Here is a 23,411-nt window from a genome sequence, read left to right on the forward strand (position 1 = left end):
AAAGCCACATTCCCTTCATTTTAAAACAACAATTTGACATTTATTGTGCACTGTACCAAATTATAACATTGTCAACTATCTTGCTATATTTTTAACAAAAGTTACTCTGTCTCTCATGCTTTTGTGTTGTACCTTTTGACCACTACTGGCTCATTTCACGTTTTCCCCCTCTTTTTTTGGCCTGTAATAGCTCACGATGTATCTCTTTTCACATTGTTTTCCCTCTCTCTTTCCAATGCTTTTCTCTCCCTCCAACCCCTTATATCCCTTTTCCTTTCCTTCTCTCCAGTGAGACCTCCACCTTTTTCTATGAATTTTCTCTTTTCCACCTTGCTCACCCAGGAAAAAAAAATCTCTTCCAAAGTATGCTGCTTCTCTTTTCTATCCCATCAATCACCTTCCCCTTCTATACCCTTACACCCTCCTCCCCATCCAAAACTTAATTCTACCTATACACTCACCCCCAACCCTTCAATTGCACATCTGGCTTCAAAAGTTCAGCAGACATCTAACAGTCAGAGGACCAAGCTAAGGACTATGAGTACCTACATGGGGAACAGATTTCTGACAGCAGAGGGCTCTTTAATCCAGCAGACAAAAGCATAACAAGATTCAGTGAAGCTTGGAAGCTGAAAGTAGACACATTCAGACTAGAAAAAAAGGAGTAAATATTTAACAGGGAGGATAACTAATCATTGGAACATATGATCTAGGGGTGTGGTGGAGTCTCCACTACTTGAAGTTTATACATCTAGATTAGATGTCTTTCTAAGAGATATTCTGTAGCTCAGCCAGAAGATATGGGTCTGAAGCGGGAATCACTGCGTGATGTTCTATGGCCTGTGTCTGCAGGTCAGGTTAGATTGTCATTATACTCCCTTCTAGCCTTAATATCTATGAATATATTTCAATCAATGCCCCAGGGAGAAGCCAAGATACTGCCCAACTTGCTGTCTCTGGATTCTGTTTGGCAGTCTTATCTTTTGAAGCCTCCAGCTAGTAAGTGTTTGATAAACAAAAACCACTCAGCTTCCTTTGACTATTAGGAGCATTCTCCTACTTCTTGGGTATCCTCTCCCACCTCAGAGCCTGCCAGCTGTTGAAAGAGTGGCAGTGATGGGTATCTCCATTGATATACTCCCCTCCACAACCTCCACTTTTGGGTGGTCCTCACTTGTGCACAGTCCCAGTGCCTGCCATGGCTGCTGCCACTCAGAGCTTTTCCCAAAGAGCCTCAGATTGAAACTGACCCAATTCTTGTCAGCTTCACTAGAGTTCCCACCTGCAGCAACAAAAACTGTGGAGACCGGTCAGTTTTTACCCCTCTGAAGCTTGGAAAAAGGCTGGAAAAGCTTTCAGCAGCAACACAGCTGTAAGACTGCAGACTTATGAAATCGACAGGACTTTGATTTAAACTGAATTTCCATTTGGAAGATTATCTTCATAACCATAAGGGCTAGATTTTTTTAAAACACAGAAGTGTAAGAACTGAAGATTTGACAATCACCCAGGTATGTTTTCTACTGGCCCGAGCTGAATGGATTTTTCAAGCCCTGCTTAGACCCGTTCCAAATTTTGGATTTATGGCATTGCTGTAACTTACTATATCATTTATACAGTGCTTTGAGCTTATGAAGCATTACTACTGTTGCCAAGATCTCAACATAATGACTCCACTGCATGGTTAAATAAACACGGAGCTGTGAGTGTGCAAATCACTGTTTAAAACACAAATAGCTTTGGTAACTATTAGCAAATGTGGCAATATAATAGATGACAGTTCATGTGAAAGAGAAACTATATGTAAATAACAACTCACATTTGGAGGGGCAGTGTTTCCTAGTGGTTAGAGCATGGGCCTGTGATCCAGGATTCCCAAGTTATCTTCCCGGCTCTGCCAACGATTTGCTGTATGAATTTAGACAAGTCACTCAAAACTCGCTGTGCCTCAGTTTCCTCATCTGTAAAATGGAGATAATATTTACAAACATCACCTGGGTGTTGTGGAACTTAAATCATTAATGTTTATAAAGCATTTTGTCATCTTTAATTCAAATTATGCTGTAGAAGTGCAGTGTGTAAATGCGAATATTATTGTTTCAATTACATCCTGATTGGATTCCCAAATTTTTTATTTTACTCATCTTTGAAATGCAGCAATCTCCGGATGGGAGATAATGTAAGAACAGTCATACTGGGTCAGACCAATGGTTCATCTAGTTGCCAATGCCAGGTGGTTCAGAGGGAATGAATGGAACAGGTAATCATCAAGTGATCCATCCCCTGTAGCCCATTCCCAGCTTCTGGCAAACAGGGGCTAGGGACACTTCAGAGCATGGTTTTGCATCTGGTGCATCCTGGCTAATAGCCATTGATGGACCTATCCTCTATGACCTTATCTAGTTCTTTTTTGAACCCTCGTATAGTCTTGGCTTTCACAATATCATCTGGCAAAGAGTTCCACAGGTTGACTGCATTGTGTGAAGTACTTCCTTTTGTTTGTTTTAAACCTGCTGCCTATTTCATTTGGTGACCCCTAGTTTTTGTGTTATGAGAAGGAGTAAATAATATTTCCTTATTTACGTTCTCCACACCAGTCATATTTTTATAACCCTCTATCATATCCCCCCGGCAGCTGTTTAACAATACCCAGCAACGCTTTTACATCAGTTCACATCAGGAAGTGTAGAAAAATACTGTATCGAATTGTAACTTCTGGGGGAATTTAAGGAGGCAGAATGCAATGACCAGAATTGATATTTAGTCAGGACACAAATGCTAACCACCTGCCTCAATGAGGGCGGAACCTGATGGGGCCGGCGGCGAAGGTAGACAGTCCTAATAGTGAGGGAGGGGACACCCTCTGAGGGACACCAAGTAGCTCCTCTCCTCCGAGGCTCTCTGACACCCATTGGGCAGCTGAGGGGGAAGGGTGCTGCAATGGAGCTGAGAGAGACTCCACATGGTCCCTGTCCAGGTTGAATCCTGGGAGCTGGGGAATGCTGGCCAATTAGTACCAGAGCTTCCTGCTGGTGGGAGGAGTTACCTGGTCTCCCTCAGCAAATGTCCCCTCCCTTGCTGCTGGGACTGCCCCCCCCCCCTTCACTGCCAGCCCCATCAATTTCCCACACCCACTGAGGCTTTTGAGACAGGACACAAATGGCCTAGATCTCTATTTTACATTCCATCCAAAAGACAGCACTTCCAACACCAGAGATCACCCCCCCACCATCACGCTGGGGCATTAGTTCAATACTGATCAGACACAACAGTGTCCCCTACTCAGTCACTGACTCCACTTTCTGCAGTGCTCTTGTATGTCATGAAGGTCCTCCAGATCAAATACTGGCCAAGCCTGATTGTGGCTGAAAGGAACAAAACACAAGGTTGCGTGGCTGCAAAATGCAGGCTTACGTTTCTCACTATGTGTTTTATTTTCTCCTTATGAATATCTCCTTCAGAAAAAAACAGATAAATAGGCTGGACATTCAACTGTGTTAGCAGGAGAGGCCATGTGATCAATGAGCGCCCATTCCAACCATGCCTTCAGGACACAGATCTCCCACTAACTTCAGTGGGAATTCCATGCATAGAGCGGTTGCAAGATTGGACCCTGAGGGAAAAAGTAATTAGTTACAGAGGGAAAAATTCCATGTACTGTACACCCTTATGGCCCTGCAGCACACAGGCAGCAACAGTACGCAAAATGCGGAGCAGCCTGCTGGCTCATTTCATTAGTGGGGAAGCCTGCAGCTGATCAGCTCTGTTTTCCTCTCTCCAGCTGTACAATGTTGTTGTGGCACTGGGAATTTGCTGTGGCTTCTGAAGATTATGGGGATATGCTTCAGCAAGCCAAAAAAAAAAAAAGTCACAAACAAAATTAAAAGAAAGAAAGAAAGACAAGAACAGCTGATCTCCTCACTGGAGAAGACTCTGGCACCTTCCTACATATGCACACACCATTTTCTTTGGTATTTCCTGGCCAGAAAAATCATCACACAATTTTTTTATGGGGGAGGGAATAAAAATTGTTTCTCATACTAGTTTTTCAAACTTTATGGGATATGTAGTTGAGATTAACAGGTGAAAGCGTTTAATGATCCATGCTATTCAAGAGAATGCACACAAAATATTCTAGGTAACTAATTTCTTCACTGTTCTCCAGACAGTCAAAACTGTAAAGGCCATCTGACGTAAAATAAGTTTTTGGAAAATGCCATGAGAAATCTTATCCAAATGATCCAGTTCCACTCCCATTGACTCCAGTGGGAACAGGATGAGGAACACACTTTGATGTATTATCTTAAATGCAATGCTATGATTGCAAACTTAACTGCACAAAAGTCTGGAAATTAAATGTTATCTTTTTCAACACAGATGGACTCAAACCACCAAATATGGACCTGGATTCCCTATGATTCCAAATGTTCAGGAGTGTTTGGATCTGAGTTTTTTTTGGGCACCTGCTAGAAGCCTAAGTATTTTCCCAGGCTTATGAAAAGGAAGATATATGAGGTGTTAAGAGGAGAGTGGCATCTGCAATGTGGCAGAATTACAGTGGTTACAGAAACCATTGCATGGATTTGTTGGATTTTTTTAGATTAAAAACTGTAAAGGTAATTACTTTAAGGAAATTAGTTGCTTATAACTTATATTTTTATTAAACACTAAAAATTAAAATAGAAATAGAAAAAAAATGTATTTTAGTAATTAATCAGAAGTGTCTTTGATTGCCCGGTCCTAAAAAAACCCAAAACAATTATTTTTTCATAGAATCATAGACTTTAAGATCAGAAGGGACCATTATGATCGTCTAGTTTGACCTCCTGCACAACGCAGGCCACAGAATCTAACCCAACCACTCCTGTAACAAACCCCTAACCTATGTCTGAGCTATGGAAGTCATCAAATCATGGTTTAAAGATAAAATAATATTCACCTCTGAGCTGAGAACAAATGTTAGACACTTCAGCTCTGATTTATTTATTTATTGTGAAAGTGGAAACCCCTGAAAATTGGTGCTTAGGATGAAAATATGATCTCACCCATAACAATAATAAACTCATCTAATAAATAAATGCAAAATAAACCTGACAAAAATAAACCAAAATTGCAAAGCCTGCCCCAATGTGGCAAATACAGAACAGAGGAACTCCATGTTCTGCAAAATGTTAAATGAGTTTATCCTTACTTGTCAGCACTCATTTCACCAAGAAATTTAACTGGAACATAAGAACAGCCATACTGGATCAGATCAGAGGTCCATCCAGTCCGGTATCCTGTCTACTGACAGTGGCCAATGCCAGGTGCCCCAGCGGGAGGGATAGCTCAGTGGTTTGAGCACTGGCCTGCTAAACCCAGGGTTGTGAGCTCAATCCTTGAGGGGCCATTTAGGGATCTGGGGCAAAAATTGGGGACTGGCCCTGCTTTGAGCAGGGGGTTGGACTAGATGACCTCCTGAGGTCCTTTCCAACCCTGATATTATATGAGTGAACCTAACAGGTGATGATAAGTGATCTCTCTCCTGCCATCCATTTCCACCCTCTGACAAACAGAGGCTAGGACACCATTCCTTACCCATCCTGGCTAAAAACCATTAATGGACTTAACCTCCATGAATTGATCTCTGGTATTTGAAGGCAGCAGGGTAACCTATCATGCTAAAGAAGAATCAGTGTCTATTGTCAGTAGTCATCCTAAGCACAATCTGGTGCACTATAGATACATGTGTTACACTAACTGATTTCTCATTGGCAATTACCCACCCAAATAATGGTCAGACCCAACTTTTAAAAATCAGATGGGAGCAATCACATTGAACCAAGCACAACTCTGGTGTAATTCCAATGGCTTCAGGTTATACTAATGGAGTTACACTAGTCATAAATTTAGCCTAAGACCACTGCAGCCCTGCACTTTCAAACATCCATCTACTGTCACTTCAGTTTTAATTTTCTGTGACTCCACAATCTCATGATGCACTTGTACATCTACAAAACATTATTTGGATTTACATGAGTGTTACAATTTAATAATTGACTCTGCATATAACCAAATTAAAAAGTTTCAGGGAGAGGTAGTTCTAGGATAAAGAGTTTGAGCAGAGCTCATCATATGGTCAAAGCTTGTAAAAGGTTTTAGAAGTCTTCTACATCATACCGAGAAATGTCTCCAGCTATAATTTGACCCTTCTACTTATTGTCAAGTCAACTAGATTCATGGGTGGCTACGAAAATGATCTTGCAAATAAATATTTGCAGCTCTGACTATTCAGAACATTGGTACGTGCTTAAAGCAACAAGGAACACAATGTACCATGCAGGAACAGTACAAAATTTTTAAATGATCATAACATTTATTTCAAAACCAAATTTCTTCCAAGACAAACCCCAGCTATTCATTCAGCACCACATACATGCCTAAATACGAAATGTTAAAAGAAAGAGAAAGAGAAAGAAAGAAACATTTAAAATGTCTTAAGTGGTTAAAGACTCTTTTTCATTCATGCTTAGATGACTGCAAAAAAGGGAAACACATTGTCTTCAAACTGTTGAGACAGATCATGAAATATTTCTCAGAAAATTACCATTGAGGCTGAAAGTGAGAAGATGAAAAATAAGGTTTAAGAATGGAAGAGCCATCTCAATCACTGCTATAGCATCTCTGCTGCAAAGACGGTGTGCTACATATTATACATCTATGTTATTCTGTGCGAAATTATGCATACAAACATTATTTTTCTGTTTCCAGTTATAAGTGTTAGGCCTAATCCTTAAGTCCCAACTCTGTTTTCACTTAGCCCTTACTCGGGCAAACTCTCACTGAGTTCAACAGTGTCAGATTTGGATAAAAAATGAGTAGGGACCTCTGCATTTGGTTCTACATATGTAGGGTAACACTGAAATGCAGCTACCTCTAGGTCTGTAACAAAGTCTGTATTAGTGACATATGTCTGACATATGGGACTTCAGGGCTCATCTGCTGACTCAAATATAAACTAATAATAAAGTGGCCCATTTCTGATATCACAGTCTATGCACACATGTACCATCTATCCAAAATATAGCATACTAACTGTATATACAAAATACAAATGTTCCTTCCACTTGAAGAGGGCAACCAGTCAGCGCACAGCAGGTTGTAGAGCAGTGTGGGGAGGAGAAATTTTGGCCCTTGGAAACCAAGGCTAAACGTCCACTTCTTATAAAGACTGCTACGAGTTCTTTAATGAGTCTACAAACCAGACAGAACCTGGTTTTTGAAGTCTCCTCAAGTAAAGACATAAATACATTGAGTTTCAGAAAACTGTAACAATAATCTCCTCACAAGTGATTTATTGTTAAAACCAGCACAAGTGGGGAACGCTTAGCTAAAAGGTAGGTCCCTACAATAAATGCTGTTTCCATAAGGACTGTTTATATGATCATACACCTCTGATTCCCAGTTGCTGTCTTCCCCTCCCCCTCAATGCTCTGTTACAGGCAACTTCCATTGTAACATACACACCCTAGGTCTGATTTGTATCCTGTACTTTATTCTGTATTTCCTATGCAAGCTAGTTTTGTTTCCTAACAGCCTCTTTCTGAACTTCCACTGTTGCTCATATGGACGCACAAAAGCTCAGCCTACAGTTTATGATCCATGAAGCTTTCAAATGCAATAAATAAAAGATGTCAAATAAATAAATAAATAAATAAATAAATAAATAAATAGTTTACTGAAGTGAAACTAGCAGCATAGATCTGAATCAGCAACCAATGGCCCAGTGTTTCTCTCCCTTACACCAAGACAGGTGCTTCCTAACTTATCCCACTAAAGTAGAAAAGAAAGAGGTATATATATATATAAAAGTGTGCACACATGTATGAGGAATAGTAAGGGAGAGAAAAGGGGTAAATGATCGAAATAAAACCAAAAGAGGTATTTTTAAAAAAAATCTACAGTGAAGTTTAATTTTGGCAGAGGAGTATAATCAGCCTTTGGAAATAATTAAAGCTTTGTCTTTAAATAAAGCATCAGAACAAAAAGCTGAGAAAATGAACGGAAAACATACACACAGTCACACACAAAAACTGGGGAATAAGGGAGAAGGAAATGAAAGAAAAAGAAAACAAACAGAATCCTAACAGGCCCATTCTGCGAAAGGGAGTCCAAATAAGGAGTCATATGATATCTGATAGTGCAGGACACGTCGCCAGGAGCTGGAGCAGATTGCCTGCAGGAAGAAAGAGCCAGTGTGTTCCTGCTCAAAGAGCTTTTCTTTCCTTGTTTTCTATCCCCCCCCCTCCTCTTTTCTCTTCTACTGTGAATGTGTTACTCTTAGGTCAGGTCCATGAAGAATCCCAGAAAGACAGCTATCGTCATTCACTGTACTTCTGGAAATGGAGATAGCCGGTGGAAGATGCCTTCTAGTTGAGACTGAGGGGGACTTATGTAGATTACAGTACTGCATACCCTGCTCCTTCTATCACCACCTCCAGGGTTGCAGTCACAAAATGCTCATGTAGCATGTTATAGAAAAAGAAAAGAAAAAATATTCGGGAAGGAGGAGTAATGAGATCTCTTCTTCTATGGAAAACTTCAAAGGCCGAGTTCCTTCTCAGCATGTTTGTATTTACTTTTCTAGGTAATTTTTTTTTGTGGGGGAGGAAGGGGGGAGAGACGAAATCACAGAAAACATTAAAACAATGACAGGTTTCAGAGTAACAGCCGTGTTAGTCTGTATTCGCAAAAAGAAAAGGAGTACTTGTGGCACCTCAGAGACTAACAAATTTATTACAGCATAAGCTTTCGTGAGCTACAGAAGAAGTGAGCTGTAGCTCACGAAAGCTTATGCTCTAATAAATTTGTTAGTCTCTAAGGTGCCACAAGTACTCCTTTTCTTTTTATTAAAACAGTGAAAAGTCAGAAGCTGGGAAAAGTCTCCAGAATACCGACAGAAATGAGGGCTTAAAAAAAACCAACACCACAGAACAGAAAGGAATTTTTGACATTTCTAATTGTCTGTCAACAGGCCACTGAACTTCTTGCAGTGTCCACCAACTTCTCATTACTCTGGCATTTCACACGCAACTATGGAGTCCATGAGGCACTTCAGACCAGGCTCTGCCCACTGTTACACCAGTGTAAATCCAGAGTAACTCCACTGACTGCAAGAAGTTATTCTGAACTTAAAGCATTGTAATTTAGAGAAGAATTTGTCCCTTTCATCTTCTGTAAACACATTAATTCTGAATATGCACCTATTAAATGCACGGGATTGCCAAAAAAGAATGTAGTATAAATGTATGCAGTACATATGTAGCTACAAAAGATCACTTCCTGGAAGAGAGGCATGCAGCATGAATAAAAAAAAAATTAATATTAATGATATTTTGTATCCAGAAACAATTGTTAGAACTGCCTTTGATCTAGTTCTATACATTGTGTATTTATGATTTTTTGGGTGTGTATATATTGTTTTCTTCCTTGCTTCCTGTATGATTGATAAATAATGTAGTTTTTGGGTCTGAAATTTGACAAAGCAAGGAAAATATAAACCAATAAAAGAAGGAAGAAAGAGTTTAGCTTAAAAAGCATTTCCTTGAGCTTGCGAATTTGCAGCGGTCTGTGTACTCAAACATCTGAACAAATGTACATGAGGCATGGGATTTAGTGTATTTTGTATACTATGCATGCATACATTTCATATACAAGCATCTCCTTTACCACAACTGTACTATTAGTTTGTATATTATATGTGTGATAGCCTATGTCTATTACATGTACAAGTGCACATAAGAATATGCACATGACACAAAATGCACATACATAAACACAAACCTACAACGCACATAGATCGATTGGGCAATCCTTATCTGTGGCTCCATTAGAGAACTAAGCACAGTTTGTAAATGAAACGTAGTCACTCTGGAGATGTTCCCATCTAGCAGGAGGAACAAAACAAAACAAAAAAACCCCTGAGTCCCACTAAACAGCCGAGGCTTCCAATGAGAGGTGACTTTTAGAAAGATGGCCAGGAAAAAGCTGTGGCCATTGATGCATGCCGTAGTGCCCCATCTGTATTTTAGGAACCCAGCTTCCACAAGCCATGACTAACTTTTTTCTTAAGTGGCAGAAAGTGAAAGATTTCTGCCTCCACTCATTTATTTATTTTCCATTGCATCCTCCCTTTTTCCCAATGAGAATCTGGTTGTTTGTTTGTTTTTTTTTAAAGTAAGCAAACTGCTTACACCATAACTTTTATGGGGGGAAAATAAAAGCCAGGTAAAGTCAGCAAAGCAGCAGCTGGATTTAGAGAGAGATTAAAAAAAAGGAGAAAAGAGCAACATATCAAACTCACTTGATCCCATTCCCCCCTCAATCTCTCCTTTGATTTATTCCAAAATATAAAATCGGGGGGTAAGGGAACTGAATCTCCTTTCAATATATTTTGTTGCTGTCACACATTCTGTGGTCTGCTTCTGTCACTTTCCATTAAGGAGAAAAAAACCACCCTAATAAAAATAGAAAAACATATCTCAGGCGTTAAGCTCGCTCTCCCCCTACCCTTTGTAAAGAACTCTTTGTTCTCTAGTGAAAATGCTGAAAAAATCCCCGGGCAGCGACTCCCTGAAACAAGTGCAAAACACTTAGAGGCTTTTGGGCTGGCTGAGAGCCAGAAACCCTCCCGCTGTCTGGTTAGGAAGGGGGGGGGGGGAGAGAAGAGAGAGAGAGGAAAAAAAACTGGAGCTTCCTTTAATAGATATAGGAAGCTTTTTTTTTTTTTTTTTTTCAAAACTGGCGGTCAAGCGTTAAGTAACTCCCCGTCTAAATCCACCTGCTGGAAATGAACTTGGGTAACCCCCCCAGGAGTGCACAAAGAGAGGAGACACAGTAACATACTCCATACTCTTCTCCCCACCCCCTCTTTTGCCCTGCTTCCATTCTTCCTGCTCCCATCACACGAATGCCCACAGATTCTCTCCCCCTCCATCCAACAACAAACATACCAAAATAAATGCTCGCTCCATCTCCAAAAAAAAAAAAAAAGCTTTCCATCTTGCTTGCGACACAGTGATAAGGGGTAGGGAACATCTCATACCTGGTGTGAATGCTAATCAGCCAGGAGTTCTCCTTTTTTCTCAAGACAGGGAACTGTTTCCTTCCAAATTTATTAGAACCTCCTCCACTGCCTCTTTGAAAAACCTTCTTTGTCACCCTCTTCCCAAGTCCTGATACTTCTTTAAAAAAAAAAAATGGCTTCGGAGCTCCTTCTATTCTTGATATTGATTCTCTCTCTCTCTCCCCCCCCCCCCACCCCTCCTCCTTTCTCCTGTCTCTGTCTCTTCTGAGTGGTCTATTGATAAGTCCCTAGAGGCACTGGGTCAGCCTGCCCGTAGGAAACCAGACACAATGCACAAATCTCCGAGTGCCATTCTGCCATCAGCAAGCAGACCACGTTTAGGAGAGAGAGAGAGAGAGAGAAAAAAACAGAGCAAAAGACAGAGAGAGAGAGAGAGAGAGAGAGAGAGTGAGAAAAAGACTGATTGGAACAGGAGGGAGGGAGAGAGAGAGAGAAAGCAAGGGAGAGAGTGAGAGAGAGGAAGAGGGGGAGAGGGAGAGAGAGAGAGAGAGAGAGAGAGAGAGCGCGACGCTGCCAGTCAGGTTAATCATCCCTACTTTAATTAGCTGTTCGGCTTAGACATAAAACAATTGAATTTGAATGATCTGTCAGTGGGCTCGGCTGAACCAAAGGGGAAATGCGAATATTACAAAAAAGACTGTTGGTGTATTCTGATAAGCTAGACTGGAAAATCCTCAAAGGGTAACTATTAAAACTTACCACTGAACAAAAAGTAAAAATACAAATGGCATTATACAGAGGCCCTCTGTAAAAAGCTGGGAGATTCCCTCTCTCTTTTTTATTAACATGCTATCAAAGGTTCTATTGGTGGTCAAACACACACACACAATTCTGGAGCCTTCAAATTCTACCTGTCCTGCAGCATGGAAAAGGGGTTTAATTTTGTTATTAGAGGTATTGGTTTTGTTTTCAAAACAAGAACTTAATGTTATTCAGAGGAATTTTCCTGATGGATCAGGTGGACTTTTAAGGTGCAGAGACTGTATGCTCTGTGAGGGTATATCTTCGGAATCAACGGCTAGGTAGGGTAGACAGATGTCACAGACAGACACAGATACCAATTGTAGATGGATGGATGCTGTAGACAGAAAGGCAATCCCAGGTATTATGGATAGATAAGTCCTAAGCATAGCACAGGGTCTCCTTAAAGGCAAAATTTCTAACTACAAATAGGTGCAAACCAATCTATTCATTCTGCCCTGCATTGCAATCTGAGATGCAGCTAAAATGGTTTAATTGTAGTGATAAACAGTGCAGAGAAAGTATGGCATGGCAGGCAGGGGAGGTATTTATGATACTTCTGAAAACTCTACTTTTAACAGGTATGGAATAGCTACCCTCTCTGTCTGAAAAAAGGGAATCAGGTAACATCACTGCTACTACTAGAAGATGTTTAACCCTCAGTACACTATGCACAGGACATCCATTTATCCAAATGATGGGAATTCCCTCCCCCCTTCCCCACCCCCCCACACACATGGAAAATGTATTATGTGCAGGAGGTATGGTATGTTCTAGATATTCCAAATGGGGTAGGGATGGGGAACTAAATCCATGAATTCCACTTTATGAATATCTGCTGTAAATCACCATTTGTACAGATACAGCTATGCCACACAGGTTCATTTCTGAAGTGTGGGAACAGGGTAGAGAGAAAAAGGGATAATCCTTTACACTTAAGACTCTGAGGAGATGACTGTCTTTCTGGAAGACTAGCTCTGGGCATCTCCTCTCATACTGTATATTTTGGGTGTTAAAAAAGAAGCATGCTCTATAAATTAATTCAGAGTTATCTTTTCTACATGTGATAAACCTATCAGCAGGGTTAGTGCTAGCTGTATGTATGCGCCATATGGTAGGTGGACAGTTGATAACTGGCAACAGCATTATAACCTATTCCCAATGCCCTGTGCTCCAGGAAGAGGATGGGTTGGCCATTTGTCACTTATAATTCAGTGCCCTAGGTGACTCTACCCCACCTACCCCTAAATCCAGCTCTGCCCATCAACTGCTGTCCACTGACTAAGGACAGATTATCTAAAGAACTAATCTCGTTCAAAAGGAGACAGATCCGCTAAAGAAGCAAACAGAATAGAATAAAACAGATAGATAAACGTACAAGTCCCCCTCCCTCACACAAAGAACAGTTGCCCATAGAGAAGTGAGCAATGTCCATTAGCTGTGCTACAGAAATGAAGTCATTTCTGAGGAGTGCAAAAGAAAATCTCAGTGAAATACAGTGCAGTCAAGAGCCCACAAAGAAGGAAAAGATCTTCCATTTTAAAAAAGGAGCTTCTAGAAATCGCCATGAAACAAACTACTGTTCTTTTCTCTGGCTCAGTACTGAACTAATAACCCAATGAGGTACTAACTGGCTCGGTACAGGTAGAAGTGCTACATTTCTGATGAGATACAGCGAGGTCCTGATCACTTGAGTCAGGGGTCCAGTGGAAGAAATAGTATGTACTCATGTAATCAAAGACAATCACATAATATCTTTATGGCACTAGGCAATATTATAATGGCACAAGGGGGCCAAAAGGGTTGCACAGGCAACATTATTACTGGCATTTCATAACTTTTGAGTTCTTGATTTTGCAACATTAATCTTAGTTTAATGAATTTTTTAAATATAATTTCCCAGTTTTGTTAAAAAAAAACCACACTGAACAATCAAATTTCATCATGTGGGACCATACTGACCCTTACATGACTGGAAGGTTTAGAGTTACAGCACAGAACTCTAGCACTTGAACTGACACAGTAACTGGTAGCAGTTGTACACTGTTATCTTCAAAGTGCACCAGCCACCACAGAGGGATGAGAAAGATATTTTGCTAGTGGGTTTCACAGCTATCTGCTGACAGAAGAAGAATGCTGTGACTCAGGAATCCTGGGTTCAATTCCAGGTTCTGAAGGGAGGGAGCTCTAATGCTTACAGAACCTCTTGCCTCCATCCCCAGCTTGTCCCCTGCTGCTCTTGTGCCCAACCATGTACCCCACAGCCTGGGCCCTTCTGATCCCCATATTTCCTGCTCCTATCCCCTTCAGCTCCTGTCCCCCAACCAAGTCCATCCCATTCCCCTGTCCTTTTGCCTCCCTCAGCCTGACCCCTTCTCCTCCTGCTCCTGTCCCCCTGCACCAGCCTGTCCCCTACCAGCCTCTTTCTGTTCCCCCTTCTTCTTAGGATGACCAGACAGCAAGTGTGAAAAATTGGGATGGGGTGGGGGGGCGTAATAGGAGCCTATATAAGAAAAAGACCCCAAAATTGGGACTGTCCCTATAATCTGGTCACCCTACTTCTACTATCCCCACCCCTGGTCCAACCTATCCCCATCATCGCCACTCCTACTCAAATCAGTCTGCTTTTTACTTCTCGTCCATGCTCCCTGGGCAGTGAGCACCAGCAGACTGAGTACTGAGAGCACATGAAAGGCAGTTTCCTTGCACTCACTTCTGGTGTCCAGTGCCCTTGGCTTGATCATGTCCGTCACTCTCAGTGGGGGTGACCATGCTCAGTGTGCTTAGTATGCAGCTCTGAGGGGAATGGAGCATGCTCCATTCAAACGGAATGTTTGGATAATTCAGCTGTCAGCCTCTAACAAACCTCTACTGAACACGCACACACAGCTAATTTCAGAGGTTTATAATTTGGTCATATTCAGGATTTTCATGGGGAAAACAAAAGGAACACACCTGACTACAAGACACCCTCTCTCTCCCAGCCAAATGCCAGTCACTGCGCCAAAGCATGGAGGCACCAAAGCTTCTAAAAGAAATGTTTATAAGAATTTTAACATTGGTAGAACATCATATTTTTCTCTAAAGTCATTCTCAGAAATGGCCGAACGTTTTTTTCCAAAAGATTTATCAGAGGAACCTGATTAATTGACTTCTCAGTTCACTTTCTTGGTATTAGATACTCTGGTTTAAATCCCAAGCCTTTTGAAGTCTATGGGAATTTTGCCATTGATTTCGGGGGGGTCCAGGATTTCACCCTCGGTGAATTTCTCCTATAGGAAATGTATTTCATTAGCAGACAATGAGCTCCTGATGAACTGGTTCCTGAATCTCCTATAGTTCCTAGTGTAGAAAGCAGCCCTAAGGCCTCTGTTGTCAGTGGGTCTGATTCTACCCTGAGTTACATTGGTCAAACAGCCACTGATTTCAATTAGAATTTCACTTATATAACTGAGGGCAGAAATGAAGCATAAATGCAAGAGGCCAAGAACAAGTCTAGAATTGTACAATACCTTCATCTCAGGAGATTTTATCACAGTTATTAATTCAGCTACACCCTTATGGCCTCTTTCTTTGTTTCTGTCTCTCTCTATCACTATCATTCTTCCTTCATATAAATCATTGAGGGTGCCTTGGAGTTCTGGCCAGAGAACTGAAATGACAGTCCAGTGTATCAGCCTGAGTGGTATTTGCTGTTTCCATCCAAATTGAAACAAGTAAACTACAGTGGAGGAAGGTGGGAAGCCCTGATGCATGGTATGCATTCTATAGGTACAGCATAAGTATATAACAGAGGAAAGACATTCACATATGAACATTGCCAATGGGTTTCCTGTTAGCAAAGGGTACGATTTACACAAGCAAAAGTCACCATTAGCATAGCTCTAAACCTGCCAACTCCCTAATGTGTTACAAAGATGACCCAAAAGGAGGGATGCAATAAAAACAGAAGGGTAGGAGGGAGCTAGAAATGACAACGTTCATTTCTTTAATAAATACAACTTTTGCTATAATCCCACTGATGACATTTAGCATTTCACATGTCAGTTCACATTAACGAGAAATCACCAGGTCTGTGTGGTACAGAGGAAAATTTAGTTCTAAAAAGAGTGAAGTGCTTTGTAATGAAGGACAGTTAAGAAATAAGATGAGCCAGTTAAGAAATCTGTCTGCCTGACAAAAGTGGTGTAACTATATTCTCGCAGGACAATTTGTTAAAATTTATCCCTTCAGACATCATTGAGTCTTTCAGATGTAAAGAGCTCTAAGTCTATGCCATGTAATTTCTATTCAGAGCAGAGGTCTAACTTTGCACAGCCTGTTGGAGGGGATGCGGACAGGGATAAACGTCTAAACAACAGGAACCTTTCTGACAGGAAGACATGAAAGTCTGCTTACTATATACTCAGTCCCCTGCCTACGGGCAGGCATTACCAAAAAAGTTATGAGACTCCATGTAGATACCTTCACTATCCATTCAGGATCACTACTAGCTCATACTGTTATGTTTGACACACATATCCACATGCCAATAAGGTGAAAAATGCCACACTTGCTATCCAACCTACATCTCTCCTGTCTTAACTTTAGTTTCTGATTACAAGGAATTTACCCTTGTGCACAATGAACAGGTTCATTCCTACATCTTTACCCTATGCATTTACTTCCCAAGCTTACCCCCTTGTGTACCATAATTGGATCTGCTTTCTAGCACCTGTTCTTGAAGCATCTGGTACTGGTCATGTTCAACTCCCAAAGCATTTCCTCATAGGAATTTGCCTTCATTCCTTAAAATAGCCATGGTAGCCGTTTGCTGTATCTTCTCCAATCTTATGGAGTGCTTCTATGCTGAAAAGTGACTCAATTAAAATAGCATAATCCAGTGCTCCACGTTCATTGTCTCTTAGTGACTCCAAATCAAATGCGCTTATCTTTACTGGTAAATTAAGCTTTTTCCAACTGCCAGCACTGCAAACTCACTCTGGGATCTAGGAATCAAGTCTTTTTCCCCTTCTTGTACATGATCAGCAATAATAAAATCCTGAAGGGCAAATTATGTCCTCAGCAACATCTCTGCAGTCCTATTGCCTTCAATTGATTTTCAAAAGTTCAGCCTATAGAGATTTTATAAACAATCTAGTTGATGAGACACAAGACTAAATAGATTCCTGCCCCCTCTCTTTTCTTAGCTGTATAGGGTCAAAAAGCAGTAAAAACTTATTGACATCACTAAAATAAGCAGATCTGACTCCAACACACAGGCAAGATTAGATAAGTTTCCATTTGTACAGTCACCGTTCAGGGAAGAATTAAAAAAAGACACCTAACACTGCACTCTGTGCCTCAAATAAGGCATGGGAAGATGTTTACACAGTGAAATCATTAGCTTCCTTCCTTACCCATCTCCTCCCCATAATCCATTTTTTACTTTTTGTTGTTTGAAAATACATTTACAATTACCAGTACAACAGACTGTATTTATAATCAAAAATTAAAATGGTTAAACAGCACAGCATATTATATTAACTCTATTTTTCTTAAGAGACTCTATGAACAAGTAAGTAGCAGGTATTCAGAGACGGAGGAGGCTTAATTTGCTCTCACACTTCCCTGCGTAGGTGATTAGAGTGCTGCTCCAAGAAACTTTAAAGGAAAGGCCTGTCCCAGATTCTTCTAAATGCCCAAGTGAAGTGTGTTCTAGATGTCTCCTGCAACTAATTCCCCTGCTAACACATTCACAAACCTTACATGCTGGTCTTCTAATCATGCCTTAACACGTCCACAACCCATCCCCTACACTGGGGGCTGGGAGCAGGGTACAGAGCCCTTAGACATGTTCTCCACTGGAGAGGCATAAAGGGGCCTTCATGTAATTAAGCGTTAGGCTCAGTGCCGGGTCCAACTGTGCGCAGTCAATTGCAGGATGGGACCATAATTATAGCAGCTAAGGTAGAACTTTTTACAGTTCTATTATATAAGGGCCAGATTCTCATTTACATTTAGGCCCCTTTAAATCACTCTGGTAATGTAAAGTGGCTTTAAAGAGGAAATAAAGAGCAACGTAAGGAGGCCTTAGTGTAAATGAGAATCTACCCCAACATGTTTAGGGGAATTTCCAGAGCAGGTACATTAATTCTTGCATAGCACATTTGATTATAAAGAATTTTCTCCCCACAAATGATGGCACCTAAAAGATTATTATAAAAAGTTAAACTTCAGAAAGAAAGCTATTTTAAAAATGATATATATGAGAATGCATATTTCTATATAGATATGTAAATACACACACATACATAGAGATCTAATTTACTCTGTAAATAATTGGATACACACATATTGTACATTAGATCTGTACAAAATTAAAACAATTTTTCTGTGAAATTTCACCAAAAAATGTTTGCTGCTTCAGATTATTTCATGCCTCTTCCTTTTTAAAATTTCGGTGGAATTTTATGAAACAACCATATTTGTAAAGAAAACGTGAAAATCCAAATTATGTATTTCAGAGACATCTTTAGGTTGAATGGGTTTATCTTCATTTTGAGATAAACTTTTAAAGTTTCCAATAAACAAATTAAACCCAGTGCTTTAAAAGCTGGTTAAAGGTAGATTCACAAGAAATATTTATATTACTTTCTAGATTTCTCTATGTTTCCTCCTTATAACTTTTTAACACTCCCTCCCCTCAAATTAAAGGATAATCTGTGGGCAAAAAACACCACTTCCTAAACCATTAATGAATCTAGCATTAGTGGGATTGGTGAAAGTACCATCAGTGCTGGGGTATAGAATAGGGAGTCTAGTCTTTTAAGATGTGTTATCTGACCTCTTTGCTCAGGAGAAGAGCCATATGTCAATATATTCATTTTCTTTCTGTGTTTAACATGTCAGTTTTTCCAATGGGCCCATTTTGAGTGAAAAAATGTGTGAAATGCGGCTCAATATTTTGGCAAATGCAGCTCATTTTCAAGTTTGTGATGAAATGTGAAAAACAAAATCAAATGTCAAGCAGATTTGCTCTTTGTTGTAAATAATACACATACACACAGAGACACACCCACACGGTCCTGAGTCTGTAAAAAAATAGAATCACTTGTAGTATTACTACCACGAGCACTCAAATCCCATTACAATCGATGGGTCACATGGCCAGCTGGTGAAAATCAGCATAGCTCTATTGAAATCAATGGAGCTATGCCAATTTCGATCAGTTGAGGATCTGGCTCCAAAGGAAGCACTATGCCTGATAACAAGTATTTGCAGGATTGGGCTCTGTATGCTTGAAGCAAGAGAACTGCAAGTAGAAGTAGGCCATGCTTTTTTGGGGACGGATGTGGGAAATAATTAATTGAAAATAAGGAAATAATAAAGCACTACATCACAGACTTCATGTATGCTCAGTTCTGGTCAAGGAGGTGATGTGAGGTTTCCCTTTGAATCAAAGCAATGTAGCAGATAAAAAGGACCTGTATAGCCAGGGGGATTTCCTGAGGCCATTGCAGACCAGCTCATCTGCTGTTAAGAGGCTCATATTCATGAGAGTTTTGGTTGCATTTGTAACATTTTTTCCAGGTCCCCTAGAGCTTTAAGTGCCACATCACAGTGCTTCAAGCATGGCACTAAATGCACAGCACAGGACTAAGCATCTTCCTTTTCTACTCTGGATTTCCAGGAGTCAGATGGTGTGTTTCAGTCTCTTTATCCTGAGTTAATTTGTGATAGAGATTTTTTCTTCATGCAGGCTGAAGAAAATGTTACTGGTTTATATATATTGTGTTGTGTTGGAGGAGAGAAGGTTAATTTTTTTTCGAATAGGTTCATTATTTTTCTAAACTGGAAGGCTTGAAACCTGCCATCAGCAAAGCATATCAGCCTGATCCTGCTCTCACTTATGTCAGAGTGAATCAGGAGCAATTCTACTTAGGTCAATGGAATTACTTTGGCATATACATTGTGTAAACGATTGCAGAATCGGGCCCATTGAGCCGAATGCATTAGTAAGGTCAGTAATGATGCAAGTTAAATGTCAGGTCACAAAGTGGAGGTAGAGTAGAACCTCGGAGTTATGAACACCAGAGTTACCAACTGATCAGTCAACCCCACACCACATTTGGAACCGGAAGTACACAATCAGACAAAAAAATAAAAAAAGCAAACACAATACAATATCGTGTTAAGCATAAACTACTAAAAAAATAAAGGGAAAGCAGCATTTTTCTTTTGCATAGTAAAGTTTCAAAGCTGTATTAAGTGAATGCTCAGTTGTAAACTTTTGAAAGAACAACCATAATGTTTTGTTCAGTTACAAACATTTCAGAGTTATGAACAACCTCCATTCCCAAGGTGTTCAGAACCCTGAGGTTCTACTGTAGATGGCAAAGTGAGGTAAACTTGCTCCAATTTTCCATTTAAGGTTCTCGTAAAACAAGTGGAACTTGCATGCTGAGGCAAAGAGCCCATGTAGCAGAAAATGAAACTGACAGGAAAGTATATGATGATGAAGGCAGGGGTAGGGGAAAATAAGTGAAAGTAACACTATTTTGCCACTTACACGTACTTTTCTACTCACTTATGTCCAGCTTGCAATTCACTGTATCATTTAGATCACTGCTGAATTTAGCCCCGATGGGTTTAAACTTTAAACTATTAATTATTTCTTGTGATATAACTATTTCATTTTAAAAACTGGTTTGATCAATAGATTAGTTCTAGATTAAGTGATTTAACTACATATGGGTAGGTGTTTGCTCTATATTAGGCTAGTGTATTGCTGAGCAGGTTTTTACAAATTTTTACATTTGAATGTCTTTAATTATTAATAATTTTAAAGTATGAATTGGCAGAGCAACTGTCTCCGTGGAACAGTGCACTCAATGTCTCCAAATTCTATCCAATATCCAAAGGTTCTGGTTAAATCCTTTAGGGATCAGTTATGGGGCATGAGCAAGTAACACTACCTTAAAAGATAATGAAAAGAAGGAAGTTTGAATTCCATGGGCAGCAGCTTTCAGAATTTATTCCAAAAATTCTGGGAAAATAATGACAGGTTTCAGAGTAACAGCCGTGTTAGTCTGTATTCGCAAAAAGAAAAGGAGTACTTGTGGCACCTTAGAGACTAACCAATTTATTTGAGCATGAGCTTTCGTGAGCTCTCTAAGTCTCTAAGGTGCCACAAGTACTCCTTTTCTTTTTGGGAAAATAATGTGTCTTAGTTTCCCCATCTCTGATGTAGGAATAATATTACCCTATGATGTTGTGAGGCTCATTTAGTTCCTTTCTGCACCAAGTCCCCATTTCATCAGGACTTAAATTTTCATCATTTAAGTTAAAGTTTCAATCTACTCCTATTCAGCAAAACACTTAAACACATGCTTAATTTTAAGCATCTGCTTCAGTCCCATTGGAGTCAAGACTGAAGCACATGCTTAAAAGAAGCATGTGCTTAAGTATTTTGCTGACTAGGGGTCCAAGTCAATCTGTGCCTCAGTTTTCTCAGCTGTAAAATGGGAAAAATAATACCTGTCTACCCAACATGGGTGCTAGAAGGCTGACTTCATTAATATCTTTGAAGCACTTTGAGGTCTGCAGATGGAAGATAATAGAGAAGTGCAAAATAATATTAATTACAATTATGAACTGCAGCAGAAGAAAACCTGGGCCCTGAACTCATTTCTTGGAAAGTTATAAACCTTTTGAATATATCTTTCCCCTGTGAAGAGTACTAAAAAGGATCTGGTCTTGTTTTTATGCTTCCAGACTAGCAGAGGTTGGGAACATAGCTCTTGGGGGTGGGAGAAGTGCTTTGTAATGCTTTCTCAAATGACATTTTCTATTCGGTGGAAGGAGCCATTTCCTCTCCCTACTTTACTGACCAGAGTGTCACCATGAGGCTGTTTGACCGTTGAAAGAATTGGAAGGGATAAGAATAAGAGGAAGTCAAGAAGGGGTAGGGGAGATTTTCAGTGGGGAAAAACCATCAAAGGCAAAATTTAGAAAGGCTGGATAATTTTATGGTTTCTTCTTCTTTCTCCTGTATGCTGCTTTTCCTGGCGAGGGTCGTGGCGGCAGCATGGAGAGTAGGAAGGACCAGACCCCCTTTTCCTCCACAACAAGTTCTAACTCCTCCTGTGGGACTCCCCAGCTGCGAGGTAGAATCCCTCCAGCGTATCCTGGGCCAGCCTCAGGGCCTCCACCCAGTGGGACATGCCCCGTAGAGTTCCAAAAGAAGCCTCTCAGGAGGCATCCTTATCAGGTGCCCGAACCACCTCAACTGGCTCCTCTCGATCCGGAGTAGCAGCTCTACTCCAAGGCCCTCCCGAATAGCCGAGCTCCTCACCCTATCTTGAAAGGCAAGCCCAGCCACCCTGTGGAGAAACCTCATTTCTGCCACTTGTATCCGTGATCTCGTCCTTTCGGTCATTACCCAAAATTCATGACCAAAGGGGAGTATGGGGACATAGAGTGACCTGTAAACTGAGAGCTTCATCTGAGAATTCAGCTCTTGCTTCACCACCATGGACTGGTACAGCGCCTGCATCACTCCCGGCACCACAACAATCTGCAGGTTGATCTCACACTCCCGCTTGCCATCACTCATGAACAAGATCTCTCGATACTTGAACTTGTCCACTAAGGGCAGCTGCTCCCCCCTCACCTAGAGAGAGCAATCCACTTTCTTCCGGGAGAGGACCATGACCTCTGATCTGGAGGCGCTGATTCTCATCCCAGCCGCTTCACATCAGCAGTGAAACGTTCGAGTACGTGTCAGAGATCACAGTCTGAAGAAGCAAGAAGGACATCATCATCAGCCAACAGCAGAGATGTCACCTCCGAGTTCCCATACCAGACGCACTCCACAGCTCGGCTGCACATTGATATCCCATCCATGAAAATCGGGAACAGTAGTGGGGACAAGATGCACCCCCTTGGTGGAGTCCAATGCTCACCTTGAACAAACTCGACTTAATGCCAAGAATACAAACATAACTCTCACTCCAAGAATAGAGGGACCAGATAGCATGCAAAAGCAGCACCGGCAGCTCATACTTGCGCAGCACTTCCCACAAGACATCTCAGGGAACAGAGTCATATGCCTCCTCCAGGTCTACAAAACAAAGGTAGATTGGAAAAAGAAACTCCCATGACCCCTTGAGTATCCATGAAAGAGAGCAAAGAGCTGGTTCTTTGTTCCACGGCGGGGACGAAATCCGCATTGTTCCTCCTGAATCCGGGGTTCAACTAATGGGCTTACGTAACCTCCTCTCCAGCACCCTGGCATTGGCTTTGTTGGGGAGGCTGTGGAGTGTGATCCCTCTGTAGTTGGAACACACCGTCTGGTCTCCTTTTGGAAAGATCGGGACCACCACCCCGATTTGCCAGTCCAAAGATACTGCACCTGCCTTCCATGCAAAAGGCGATGAGGACCTGTCTCGTGGGCTCACCGCCCATGAGGCGAAGGGTGAGAGTCAGGTGCAATGCTAGAATGGCAGCAGGAGGGACGGACCACAATGGACTGGCCCTCTGCAATGGAAACTGGCTAATTTTA

The 23,411-nt window shown here is 41.0% G+C and overlaps 1 protein-coding gene across 1 annotated transcript in view; it reads right to left on the bottom strand.

Moving 5' to 3' along the window:
* Nucleotides 1–23,411, bottom strand: part of ZBTB20 (zinc finger and BTB domain containing 20) — a 608,278-nt gene that overhangs the window by 110,039 nt on the left and 474,828 nt on the right. Inside the window, exon 9 of the mRNA XM_084618031.1 lies at nt 1,820–1,961. The gene's annotated coding sequence lies outside the window, so the exon portion shown is untranslated. The remainder of the gene's footprint in view (nt 1–1,819; nt 1,962–23,411) is intronic.

Source organism: Lepidochelys olivacea (genome assembly GCF_965140295.1).
Source record: "Lepidochelys olivacea isolate rLepOli2 genome assembly, chromosome: 1".
NCBI classification, from domain to species: Eukaryota; Metazoa; Chordata; order Testudines; family Cheloniidae; genus Lepidochelys; species Lepidochelys olivacea.